Source organism: Hydra vulgaris, chromosome 12, assembly GCF_038396675.1.
Source record: "Hydra vulgaris chromosome 12, alternate assembly HydraT2T_AEP".
In the NCBI taxonomy this organism is placed as follows: domain Eukaryota; kingdom Metazoa; phylum Cnidaria; class Hydrozoa; order Anthoathecata; family Hydridae; genus Hydra; species Hydra vulgaris.
The window spans coordinates 39,272,791-39,287,500 of NC_088931.1; the positions used below are offsets into that span (position 1 = coordinate 39,272,791).

At 29.7% G+C, this 14,710-nt stretch overlaps 1 protein-coding gene across 2 annotated transcripts in view; it reads right to left on the reverse strand.

Annotated features, from left to right (window-relative positions):
- LOC100215343 (keratin-associated protein 16-1) overlaps positions 1-5,270 on the reverse strand; it is a 31,347-nt gene extending 26,077 nt beyond the window's left edge. Inside the window, exon 1 of one of the 2 annotated variants that reach the window (XM_065813176.1) lies at positions 5,198-5,270. The gene's annotated coding sequence lies outside the window, so the exon portion shown is untranslated. Of the gene's footprint in view, positions 1-5,098 lie in introns of both variants that reach the window. The other variant, XM_065813175.1, reaches the window with a different exon arrangement.
- Positions 5,271-14,710: the final 9,440 nt, after the last annotated feature.

Sequence of the window (14,710 nt, forward strand, 5' to 3'; positions counted from 1 at the left end):
ACAGTTTTAGACTTTTACAAAGGTTTTTTTGATTGATCTTTTTTAATTGCAAAAAGCAACTTCTAAATTAAATATTTTCATATTCTAATAGTCACATTGACGGATCTATTTTTAACGTGTCCTCAAACTTAAGGTTTACTGTTTTTTAATGCAAAATGAATTATACTGATGATTTCTCTAAACATTGGTAAATAGAATGTATAGATAATTTATATCTCTGATTGCTTAGAGGGGGTGTTTGAGCTTAAAAAGGATCTCACTTCTGCTACAGCATGGTGCAGATCTTTCAATGATGATGTCGCAACCTCCAAACATTTTCACATCGTCGTATTGTTGTTTCTCTTTCTCTTTCCTATAAATACTTAATGGGCACTGCTCTATGAGCTAGCGTCCTTTGTCCTATCTACTAGAATCCATTCTCGTTTTACTCGTCATTCAATTAAGTCTCATCCTTTTACTGTGACAATTTCCTACGCGCTCCAAAAATTCTTATTCGTTTAGTTTTTTTCCTTAAACATCAATTCTTTAGAATTTGAAGTTGGAATTTTTTGATTAAAAAAAAATGCTATTGCTATGCAAACTATTGCCAACATATTAGTTTAAAATACACTATTATATTTTAAATAATATAATACTTTACTATATTTTTAAGTCTGCTTTGAACTTACTTTTTTATTGTGATAACTTATCGTAAATTATAGATTAACTGTAACTAGCTACTTCTATACATTTTTAAAAATATTATCAAAGTTCCTTTTTATTACAGTACACAGTGGGACGGTTACATACAAAGGGTGGCCAAAATTATTTTTCCAATAGCTAAGTATGTATATTCAAAATTTCACATAATTTTAATCTATAGTTTCCTAGAAACTTAACCTTGTAGCATTAGCGCAAATAAGATTTTTCCCTTGGAGAGAGGGTTTGGTTCAAACACCAAATCAAAACTATACATATTAGATACTATATCAAAACTTATTATAATTTATACTTAAAATAAATAAAAAATGCCATTAAAAATATTTAAGGGTCGAGGGGAAGGAAGAAAGTTATTTCTGCCCTCGCCTCCCGCCTTCTGCCATTGAATAAATATTTTTATTTATTTATTTATTTTGTTTTAGTAATGTTTTTGAAGTTATTTATAATTTTCAAATAAAAGATTTACCTTTTTCGTTACTTTTTATTCTAATCATTATCAAATCTAAATCTATATTAAAGTTTTCATTAAATCAATCAATATCGTTGTCATCATCACATGTGTTATCGTCATTTTTGTCAGTGCTTGTATTAACTTCTACTTCTTCTAGTACTAAAAGATCTGTAACTTCTTTTAGAAGAATATAAGTTTGATTTTTAGATCTTGTACTTGAAGATAATGTACTTATAATTGGATCTGATGAGTTCATTGCACGCGTAAATACATCAAATAAATTTTTTCTTTTGAGCACTTGCGAGCATGTTGTGGCCGATCTTTTTAAGTGATTTTGCTAAGACACTCTAGTGCTTCTTTGCCCAAAGCTTCTACGGGAACAGGAGATTTTAAAATCATTTCTCCTCCATGTGTCAACATTTTACGGACTGTTGCAGGAATTTTGAACCAGCTTCCATAAGTTTTTAAGAAAATTCAATATGTTTCCTCGCAATGGTTGTTGAATTTTTTAGGATGAACAGGATTGTTACTGATAATGGTTATTAAAATAGTACGAAAGCTTATTATGATTTCCTCGCTGGTTCCCAGGATTTCACTTAAAATGTTACGATTTTTAAAGGCATTTCAAAAATCGTAACATTTTATTATTTTGTTACAATTTTTGAAGACAATTCAAAAATCGTAACACAAACGTTTCCTGTAGTTACCAGGTCCTTTTGCTCTTGCATTGTCGATTCTTAATCCCAAATGCCTTAACATCCAACAGGGTAAAAGTGACAGGCCGTGTCCAAGAGCATCTTTTTTTGCATTGTATTATTTTAGGTTTTTTATATCCCTCATCTCGTTAAAAGTTGCTCCACAAATAGGACAGCATTGCATAGATGACGTGTCTGTGATGAACGCCATAACTTTGCCATCTATCATACTCAAGATAAATGAAAAATCCAAAAATAAAAATTTGCCAATTGGCAAATCAACTCTAATAGGGTTCAAAAGTGATATTTCTTTTTCTATATCTTCTTTGATTTTAAGGATAGTCTCTTTTTTTTTTGGTAAACTCCATGTAGATAGGTTGACAGAATCTTATACTTTGAGGTGTAAGATTTAGCCACATTAAATTTTTTGTGTTATTGTATAATGTTAGCTGAAATGGTGTTGTCGCTACTGTATGTAAATCTGAATCACAATCATCGACGCCATCCATTCTCGAATGATATTTAGCGTTTCTAGAAGTTCCATCTAATCCCCATGAACTCAATAATATTAAATCTTCACAACCTTTATTGTTCTTTTCGAAATGCTTCAAAATAGTCGCTTGATTCAAATTAACTAATAGTTTGGCTATAATATAATTAATTAATAGTTTGGTTAAACTTTTTTGGTGTATTTATCAAATCTTTTGGTGGACAGCATATGTCTTTCACTTTTTTAATAGTCCTATAGCTTGGATATCTACCATGTGCTGTCAAGTGTGTATCGTTATATGAACTTTTTGTGTGATTACAGTCGATGAAATATCTAAACGCTTTATCATCTGACATCATCTCACTGTTATTTAATCTGTGTAATATTTGAATTGCTTGAGTTTGATGTTCTATAATATTTTTAAGAAGCTTAACCATGATATAGTTTTGACTATTATATGCTGTTCTTTTTGCTGCAAGTAAAACTTGTTCAATTGAATCTGTTTTAGGGTCAACTACGTCATCAGCTATTCGTCGTTTACTTCTGTTGCTTAATTCAGAAAATTCTTTTAATGAACGTCCCGCTTTTTTATTTGATAAATTAGTATATTTTTTGATGGGAAAAGCTGGACTGTCTAACCATTTTTTATACTGGATTTCAAATCTAGTATTAAATTTATGTACTTTTTGCCACTTTTCTTTATATCTGATATACAAAACTCTCAATAAATTTGAAAGTTTTAAGGTATTACATTCATGAATACTTACTACTGAGTAAATATACTTAAAAGCCTTTTGAGAATTTTTTGTGACGGTATTAGAGCGACTAAAGTGCTTGATGATTTTCCTCCTAGATAAATTTGAATAAATTTCGTTGCATCTAGTTTGCTTCGGATTCCATTTTTTTAAATATTTTTTTACAACAGAAATGTATAATTTTTTTTTAAATAACAACAACAAAGAATTAAGCTGCTTTTATCTTTACTTAATCAAAATCTTATTTTTACAAAAATTTACTTAAATTGATATTGAATAACGGCCCACAAATGATCCTCAAAAATCGTAATTTAAAAACCACTCAATTATTATAAATTAAGAGTTATTATAATCACAAGCCACATAGCTGTAATCAAATCTTCTATAGCTTTCCACAATAGAATTACAGAACAGTATTTAGTTATAATGATACATTCAGCAATAAATAAATGTATTAAACGAGAATACATTGCAAAAAATCGTAATTATTGGAGAATGGGAAAAAAAATACCCTTAAAAGGTAAGTGGTCTTTCAGTAAGCTTGGTATAACTGAGATCAACAAAGAGGTCTAGACGCTAGAGTCTAGACCAACTCACCAACCTTTTAGTTTTTTCCATTGAGCATGATCTTGCAAAAACTTTTTAAATAAATAGTCGATTACTTTTTTTATCATTTAACTGTATAATAATTGTGGTTCTTGTTTATACTTTTATATTTGTTTGCTTATGATTGTAAAAGTTCTACAAATAAAGAATTGTCCATATCTAGAAAAAATCTGTTTTTTTTTTAAAACAAATTCAATAAAAGAAACTGTTTGAACGTTCTTTAAATGGTTTAGAACGGTTAAAATCTCAAATTTTTGTTAATATTCGATTTGACATCAAATCGCTCTTTGAATTTATTGGATCTATGTGAAATTTTGACTTAAGGTGTCACAAAGAACACAGGCGGGTCGATATATACATATATATATATATATATATATATATATATATATATATATATATATATATATATATATATATATATATATATATATATTATATATATATATATATATATATATATATATATATATATATATATATATATATATATATATATATATAGATTTTAAATCAAGTTTTATTATAGGTCAACAATTATTGTACGTTTGATTTAATGAAGTTTCTTTGATCAATGAAACAAATGTTAGAACAAATGTTATAAATGTTAGTTAATGCTCTTTATCTTAAATTTAGGATACACACAGTATTCGCAGCTTTAAACCCTATTGAATTTATAAGATTGCAATAAATAACTTATTATTTTTGGAATTATAAACAAAATGAATGAAGAACTTGCATATTCCCTATGTTTTTGGAATAGAACTTAGAATTTAGAAGTTTGAACTTGAGAACTATTTGTATATTCAGTTTGTTTTTTATTATGATTTCCAATCATGGTTAAGTATTTTGCATAATAGTAAGTATTTTTCGACTTTCTTTAGCTTTACTCAATGCTACGCAAAGCATAGGCAAAGTAAATTTATTACGGTCGAGATTCGGAAGTAATAAAATAAAAAGGAGTATATACTTTAATATAAACTTTTGTAGAATTTTGAAAAGGACTTGTTAAATGGTTTGTGAGATTAGTTAAACGTAAACTTGAAGAGTTTAATGAAAGACTGTTACCGTCTTATTACCAACTATTAGGTTTTGTCATTGAATATGTTGCGCATTGTGTTTAAAAGAATATTGAAATATTTGCAATAATAATTAAACAAAATAATAGAGCTTTATTTTTGGCAGCGTTTTAAAGTAACGAATAAAAGTTGTTTACTTAAAATAGGATTAATACGAAATAAACGGTAAAAGCAAAGTATAAACAACTTTGATGTTAATAAACAAAAAGTGCGTTCAACGTTGTTAAAAAATCAAAACAAAGTTAAGAAGCAGCGCAACCTAAGAAGTATTCATGCGTTATGAAATCTTATTAACAAAAATGTGATTAAAATGTTCAACTTACCCTAAATGAGGTCCCTAAAAATGAGCACACGTGAATTATATCCCTTAAAAAATTAATACATTATAAGATTAAAAAATTATTTCAAATTAAACAAATTACGTTAGTTTCGCGCTGAATTCACCTCCTGGTGTAAATTGTTACCAGTCAAGTCAATGCAAACTTGCTCAAGCGAGTTAATTAATTTATCGGAACGTGTTTAAGTTTGCTTTTCATGCTTGAAAAAATCTCAATTAAACGACTCTATATTTTTTTTTTTTTTTTTTTTTGCAGTCTTCGTTCTTGAGGGTTGAGCAAGGAACAAGCGGTGGTTCAATTTTTTCCTTTTTAAATTAATTTTATGCAATTTTTATTTTTTTTTAATTTCCTTTTGTCGTGTTTTATTTTCAATTTTATTTTTTTCATTTTCATAGGATATGAGTTTGTTCATTTCAAAATTCAACATTTAGATTATTTATATTTTGAAACCTCGTATACACCCTCTTACATATCGTTTAAAATTACGAAAAAATAAATTACTAAAACTATAAACTAATAGGTCCAGCTTAACAAAAGTATATTGCGTGTGTCACAAAACTTTTTTCAATTGAGCATTCAATCCATCTTCGCTTTATCATATAATTCTTTTTTTGTGTGTGTGTGTAAGGTGCATCAAAGAGCATTGAGTATGACTCAAAAAATTTGTGGGTATTGAGATTCGGGTTCTTCTGTGTGTGTATTTATAGCTATGCTCAAATGTATGTTGCACCATATATTTTATCTATGATTCAAAAGAAAATCGACAAATAATAAATCTGAATATGTTTATTTGGTAGAAATTATTTATTTTTAACAGAATGTTTTATAGTATCTAAATCTGGTGGCAGCCCTTTTATTTTAACCAATCATTCGCTGGTATAAATACGAGTTGATTTATCATTTTTTTAGTGCCGATGTTGTAATTACTTCAAATTCACTATGCTCACTATGTATCCATGAAAGTTTAGGTATAATTTGACAATGTTTTTAGGAATTTCAAAAAAATATCATTCACTTTTCTACTTAAATGATTATTTATGTATTTCTTTTAACTTGAATGATTATTTATGCTTGATTTTATTTGTAGTTGTTTAGGATTAGACCCATTGGATCATTGGACACTTTTTTAAAATATTTTTATAAGCAATCTATTATCATCTATTAAAGTACTAACTTTGCAATTTTTTGGATGGTATCACACTTTATACATGTAGTTACAGTTTAGAGAAAATTATTTGCTAAAACATTAAAATATAAAAAATTGGTAATATATATAAAAAATTGGTAGTATATATAAAAATTGGTAATATATATAAAAAATTGATAGTATATATAAAAAATTGGTAATATATATAAAAAATTGGTAGTATATATAAAAAATTGGTAATATATATAAAAAATTGGTGATATATATAAAAAAATTTGTAATATAAAAGTTTTTGTTTCTGATAAGATGAAACAACTTGGCATTACTACTAATATGGATCTAAAGTTTGGAGAGCACATTAATTATTTCTACAGTAAACCATATGATATATATTTTGTTCATTTACGCATAAGAGTTTGTTATATTTTACCCATGATTAGAATGCCATGTTGTTTAAAATTTATATCACGACAAATTTTACTTTTTTGTTCTCTAATTTGGATTTTTTGTTCAAAAACAATGACAAAAATTTAAATAAAATTTATAAAAAAACTCTGTGTATAGTTGAAACAGGTTTCTCGGTCGATATGTTATTAATTTTTGATAATAGTCTGAGGGAAAAGTTTTTGATTTGTGTTGTGAAAGTTTTTAAATCAATTAACTGTTTGAAATCAGAACTTATGAAGCATTTGTTTACAATAAAAAATTTTTTTTACAAACTTGCTGTAGCAAAAAAGAGTGATTCTTCCTCCAAAATGTTTTTTGATAGATACAAGCTGTAATTTATATTAAATTCCTTACGTTAGAATGCTGTACAAGACAAGACCATTTTCGCAAAAAGCCGTCAAGTTTAAAATTGGTATGAAAATATTGATTTAATAATAACAGAATTTTCATGAAAATCTCCGATAGAGAAAGGATATTATTTAAAGAGATGCTTGTTGCAATCAAAACACGATTGTTAATCGTAAACCTTTTGCCGGGGGATAACTTTTGTTAACTTTTAGGAAGTAAACAACTTTAACTTTTTAACGGAAGATTTAAAAATAAAAATATTGTGTATAAATTTTAGGATAAAACTTATTGCAAATGCTCTTTTATAAAAACGACAATAAAAGTTACACCATTACGGTGAGTTTAAAAGGTTACGGTTTGAAAGGTTCTTTGAACGTAAATTTGACCACGTAAATGGTTCTCTTTTCTTCTCAAAGTAGTTTATTACTTAATTTACATAGAGTATTTTGAAGAGGCCTTTTATCTAAATAAAATGTTATAAAACAATACAGCGAGCAGGAAAAATGCCCCACTTTGAAAAATTAGTTTTACAAATATTTGTTTTAAACTATTTCTACAACGAAGAGTCTTGTCTACTTCTAAAAAAAGTACAGTAAAATAGAAAGTTGCTTGCTCAGGTTGTTTGTTCCAGAATTTAGCTGATTTATCATATAACTGATTGTGTCTTGGAAGGCTATTTGATACATACTCACACCTTATTTTAAAATGGCGAGTACGTAACAAGAAGTTAGCAAATTTTTGAAGATGAATATTGTCAACTATATCAAATGATGTTAGTTTAAAGATTCAGATTAGATCTTGCCAAAATTAACTAAAAAAATTTTAAAAAATAAAACCGAAACAAGTGATAATAGGTTTAATCTTTTTAGTTTATTGCGGTATTAAAGATATCTCAAGCTGATTGCTTTAGGTTGAGCGGATTTAACCGCGGTCAGTTATTAAATTAGCAGCTTAAATAGTCTTTGCATATTCAAGTTCCGGCCTTACAAAAACTTTACGTAATTTGAGAGCCATATTTTTATAAATAAAAAGAAATATCCCTTTTTAGCATACCAAGAATTTTTCGAGATTTAGAGACAACTGATTGGTAATGTGTGTTCCACTTGCGTTTAAATGTAAAAATTGCTTCCAAATCAAGCTCTTTCGTAGAGCTTCTAAGACATTGATTTAAATCTTGGTTATTTTGCAAAAAGTGAGTGTAATTAGAGTTGGTTTGACGGTAATGAATAACACAGTATTTTGAACTATTTAACTTAAGTAACGAAGTGTTTGACCCAAAGTTAGCATCTGCCAAGGTTGCTTCTGTTTATCGTTTTTTTTGTTTTCTTACTCCTGACCACTCGTATACCAAGCGTAGACTCGTATATCGTAAGCCTAGACAATTCCGCAGATCGAAGAGATTAGTCTGAGATAAATTTTCAGAAAAAAATTTTAAAGTTTCAATAAGTTGGTCAAGATTGTTTCTGTAAAGACCGATGTGGAGCGGGTTAAAGAAATAGTCTCGTGGAACACCACTGAGAATATTAACCCAAGCTGAGCAGTTGGTGTTAAATCTAACATGTTGCTTTCTACTTTCTGTTTATTTCAAAAGATTCTAGTATTAGTATAAATCTGTTGCGAGGTACAGAATCAAAATCAAGATAGATTATATCAATAATCTTTTAAGATGCAATGGAGGACAAAAAAATATCAAAAGTATTAATGAGGTTGGTTACGCATTACTGATGATAAAAAAAAACTTTGTTGAAACAATCTGAATTTTTAATTGTATACCAAAGGCCACATTTGTAAAACACATTTCTTTAAAATAATAAAATTGTTCAAATAATAGAATTGTTACGTCATTAAAAGTTTTAAAAAATACTTAAAAAAAAAAATTTAATTCAAAGTCACTCCCAACAAGGCTGAAAACAATCACTATCAAGTTGGGAGTTACTAAAAAAACAATCAATGGAGTTAAAGAGCGAGAAAATGGTTAACAGAAGACTTGAAAAGTTATAGATTGTATGAGTCAGGAAAACATGACGATTGAAGATTGAAAGGATTAAACTACGTGAAAGCAAAAAAAAATAAAAGTTAAAATAAAATAAAAGTTTTTAAAACATGAAGGGACAAGGTAAGTAAAAGGATGTGACTTTGAAAAATAAAAATTCCAGCGAGAATGAGTTTTAGTTAATAGTACTAGCGATTATAGCTCCTTCGAACACCAACCATGATAGTCTTTGTAGAAAGGAGAAAAATGTTCAAGTTTTTGACAATGGGAGAAAAGTTCAAGCTAAGCAGATAGAGCGGGTCCAACTACGTTTATAATGTGTTTTTGGACCTTGTCTAGTAGATAAAGAGCATCGTTAGAATAATCAAATCAAATATGACAGCAGTATTCCATGCAGATACAAATAAGAGATTTGTAGAGATAAAGAATAGAACCAGTAGTGAAAAAACGACAAGAACGATATATAGATGCAACCTTAACAAATACTAACTTTGAAACTGATTATATATATGATACCCATGAGAGGTTGGTAGCGAACGATAATCCAAGAAGACGTAAAGAAGGGGACTCAGTTATCAGGTTGCCAATTATTAATATAGGAATGTCGACAGTATTGCAATAGCTGTTTAAATTAAAGAACTGATTTTTGTTGTAGTTAAAAATAACAGTCCAATTAAGCCCCAATATGTTACATAAGTGAAATCAGAATCAAGGTTGGCAGCCTGTTCAAAGCAATCAAAAAGAGAAGACTAATTTTCGAAACAGGGGTATAAAGTTGAGTCGTCAGCAAATAGAGCCACTTTAGATATAAGGTTGTCGGGAAAATCATTAAAGCAGATAAGAAACAAAACAACATAGAACCTTGGGTACCACAAATGTAAATGGAAATGAAGAAGAGTGTTGGCCTTCGAGGATGCCTTTAATAAAGCGGTTATAAAAAAATGACTTGGATTTGATATAAAAATTGGAACCACGTGTGCTATTTTCCATGAGGCAGAAAAATAAGATTCAGTTAAGCACTTTTTAAAAAGTTTTGAGAGAATTGTGAAGAAAAAACCTGAGAAGAAACTGGAAAACACTTTTCTATAACAGGAATGTTGTCTGGAACACAAGCTGTAGAAAAGTTTAGTTAAGATATTACTTTAGCAACGAAAAATGGAGTGATTTGAATGTATAACAATTGGTTAACCTGTTTAATTGGAACGCAAGAAAGAGTATAGCCATAAGATTCAAGAGTCGAATTAGAAAAAAATTTCTTTGCAAATAGTTCTGTCTTATCCTTGGGAGAAGTAATAAGATCAGTCTAATAAATAAGAGATGAAATGTTTGACTTACCTTTCTTAATAACGTTGATGAATATTTTCCAAAAGTCTCTTGAGCCTTACTTCTGAGATAAGATACAAGATTTAGTAAATTGAGAATAATGAAACTTATCATTGGACAGCACTTTTTTAAATCGATTCCTTACAATAATAAATAGGCATTTGTTTTTAAAAGAGTTGTTCTTTTGAAAAAGGTAAAAAAAAAAAAGATTACAATTAGATATAGCAGCCGCACAAAAAATTGAAAGCCAAAGAGTAGAACAAAAATTGACTTAAAACCAACGAAAAAGAATAAAAACTTCCGCAACTACCTAGATACAGGCTTTGTAAGAGGCACGTTTATTAGCGGATGGAGAAAATACATCAGCCTAAGAACCGTCACCAAGAAAATCACGAAAAGAATCCCAGTCACTTTTAGGGTACTAGTAAGATGTTTGATTATAGGGTGAGTTCAAAGAAGAAGTAAGAAATAAAATTTTTGTAGAGATTGTTGCATGGTCGGAACCACCTGAAGGAGAACATGTATAAACCGAACACAAGCTAGGGTCAGAAACAAGAATCAAATCACGGAGTGAAGGAAATTGATTAGGGTTAACTATTTGAATAAGTGATTAGGAAATACAAAAGTTATAGGCTTTAGTGCAAGCAGAGCATGTAGTTTTAGAGCCAAGTCATTCAGTGTAAAGAGCATTAATGTCACCAATAGCAACAATAATGGCAGAGGAGTGAAAAGAAAGACATGGTCAACTTGATCTGAAATTACATCTAAAAGAGTGTAGTTTTGAGAAAAAGGAGAACAATAAAAAACAATGGGAAAATTGATTGAGTTAAAAGGTGCTTAGCGGAAGCATATGAAAGTATGGTTTCTCAACAAATAGGCGAACTGATGCGTAAACATACCCCCCAGCCAAGCATTTGAGTATTAAAGTGTTTGCGAATCAGATGATAGTTACAATCTTTCAATATAATAAGGCGTGAAATATGTTTTTAATACAATAGAAAGTTATAAGTTTAACTCTATTTCGTGGGCTCAAAGTAAAAACGTTTTAATTGACAGTTTTGCGAAATGGAGAAAAAACGATTTAAAAGTTGAGATTTTCTTGCATAAATTGATGAAGATCCTAATTTTTCTGATGTTTGTCAAAAAAAAGTAGTTACCAAATAATTGTTCTTATTATAGAAAAATGTCTTCTAGATTATGTAAAACTTATGCATCCAAATTCATCGGAAGATTAAATTTAGTTTTAAACCATATAGATTATAATTCACGTCCTCAGCGTGGCACGGGTAGGACAATTTTGAGGAAACTGATTTACAGTACATGATGTTTAAATGCATCATCAAGCCACAACGCTTGCAGTACCAATTTTGCAAGTCATTTCATCTGTGGTACCTATTTTAAAATTTACAATACTTGGTTGGATATTTTATATATCAAGGCTTTACTTAGATAACCTTAACTCCAACACCAAGGTTTATGATTACAATTAGCTAAAAAATGTTAATATATATCAAAAATAGGATTGAAAATAATACTGATCCTTGTGGTATGCCACTAATTACTCTCCTAAAAGAAGAATTTTTTTTGTTCAAAACTACTCGTTTAACCCTGTTAATCAACCAAGAATTTATCCATTGAAAAAGTTTGCCTTGTGAAATATAAATATACCACATCTACACAATCTCCATTGTCAACAAATCTTGTTACCTGCTACAAAAACAATTATAAATTGGTCACACATGATTTTCCTTTCCAGAATCCGCGTTGCGAGTCTACTATGGCTTGATTCATTTGAAGGTAATTGAATAAAGCATCCCGTATTATTGATTCGAATAGCTTACAGATTTGACAGGTAAGACTAACAGGTCTGTAATTTAAATGGTAGTATCATCAGCGAAAAAAACCAACTTAGATCTGAGAATATCTGGCAGATTGCTAATGTATTTTAAAAAGAAGTATAGGATCAAGGATAGAACCTTGAGAAACCCCTGAAGTTACAGGAAATGAAGAAGAGTTCTGTCCATTGAGGACAACTTTTATAGTACGATTGATAAGAAAGGATTCAATAATCTTAAAAATTTTACCTGGTACACTGTAAGAAGGGAACTTATGGAGAAGACCAGCATGCCAAACTTTATCTAAGGCTTTAGAAATGTCGAGAGTGATAGCCTTAACCTATAACCTTTAATCTCCACATCCATCTAATGTACCATAAAACCTAGCCGTTAACAAATCAGCAGTGGAAAGTGAAGATCAAAATCCATACTAATGATCAGATAGTAAGTTATTAGATTTAAGATTCAATATTAAGTGTTTGTTAATTAGAGACTCAAAAACCTTGCTTATGATAGCAGGAAGACAAATGGGACGATAGATAGACAAGTAAGATCGCTCTGCAGAATTTTTGAAAATAACAATAACAGATGCTGATTTTTAGCAGGCTGGAAAATAAGACACTGATAAATATTGGTAAATAGTTTTGAAAGTATAGACAACAGCTCCGGAGAACATTTCTGCAAGACTTTAACAGATATGTTGTCCGGACTAGGGTCTGTAAATTTACCGACTTTTTCATTTACCGGTAATTCGTTAAATGAAAATTGAAATACCAGTATATAGGTAAAATAAAAGTAAATTAATATTTATAAATTAATACAAATATAGCGATGTAATACTATTTTTATTAAGTAGCATTTTTCAAAAAGTAACTTCGTAAAAAGTTTAAAATACCCAATGTCTTTTCTCCTGACCGAGATCTAATTTTAGTACAAATAAGTCCAACTTGCTTTATAGGGCTTGCTTTATAGGCAGGAGTTCTAGGTTCAAAACGAGCTCGGGACAAATTTTTGCGTCACGGTAAGGAAGGAGGCGTGAACTTCCTGGTTAAATGCATTTCCGCGGTGCTCTGTGACAAGACCGTTAGGACTTCTTGGGGCACCTAAATAAAAGAAAAAAAACTTCCAAAAATAAGCTTTCAGGTTCAACACTTGTTGGACGAATAGTAATTAATTAATCAAAAACTATTTGAATATACTTCCCACGTATATCTTCTTGTCGAAAGTACTCTAACTTATTTTTTATAACTTATTTCAGATCTTTAGTGTTACTTACTTCTTCAAGACAATTATTTCTTGACTCTCGTCTGTTTGTTTTTTAATAAGAAGATAAAGTTTTTCTTTCATAGAAAAATCACCATTTGGTTTAAAAGTAATGAGGCTGATATTCAAATCTGAATCCGATTTATCATTTAAGTTTCTCGGACTTATACCGCTAGATTCCGCATTATTGTACAAGATGCCTTCTACAATGTAAACAATGTTATGACCATTTTTTTTTTCACATCCCCAAGGCCATTAAGGTCATCAATTCACATCCCCAAGGCCAATAAGGCCACTATAGATGCGGAGGCTACTAGTGGTTATAACCCTGTTTCAACTCTATAACTCCGAAACACGAACCTTGACGAACAAGGCCGCTGCGCAAAGAAACAAGATGAGCGCGGTACCACCAGGGACGTGGTAGGGATCGAACTCGGAACCTCTTGCTTATAAAGCGAGCGCTCTATCACAACACCACTAATGCATATAAGTAATAGAAATCTTTCCAGCAGTAAACTACTTTATCTAGTTTTACAATTCTTTTCTGGCAGTTTCTTTCCGACAGTTTCCTAGACGTATTTTTGTAGTAGTTTATCATTCTTGTTGGTTGATTTTCTGAAAAGAATGCAATCTTGTGAAATCATTCTTGAAAGTACAGCTTTCAAGAATGATTTCAGCTAACAAGAGATTTGTAGTTGTTTTTTTTAAATATAAGTAATTTTTTCTATATTTCTTTTCAACACATAAATTTTATGTTGACTCTTTTGATGGCCATGTAAACCACTCGTATTTCCAGCTGCTATTTTAATTCTTTTTGAGCATTGTTTACGTACGGTACGGTACGTTTTGATACGGCTGTATCTCTTGTTTCTGTACGAAGATAGAAATTCTAAATTGAACCATTAAAAGGTATTGTAGATCTTTAAAATGAAATTTAAAAGATAATTTCCTTCAACGATAAAAATGTCAGCAATCAAACAAATTTTGTTAGTTGCTTTTGCCAAACAAGCCATCATTATTTCAAACGTTTTTAATGAAAGTCGTTAAGCTTACTCACGCGTTAAGTTTAAACAAAAGAATGCTTTACACTAAAGATTTATAATGTTATTGACAAGAAAATTAATATAATTAATGTATAGCAACTTATGACGTCACGCAGATATAATTATAAATAGATGATGTAGCGCAAAAAGATCAAGCTGCCCCACGGATCAAGGTGCCCCACGGATTAAGGTGCCCCC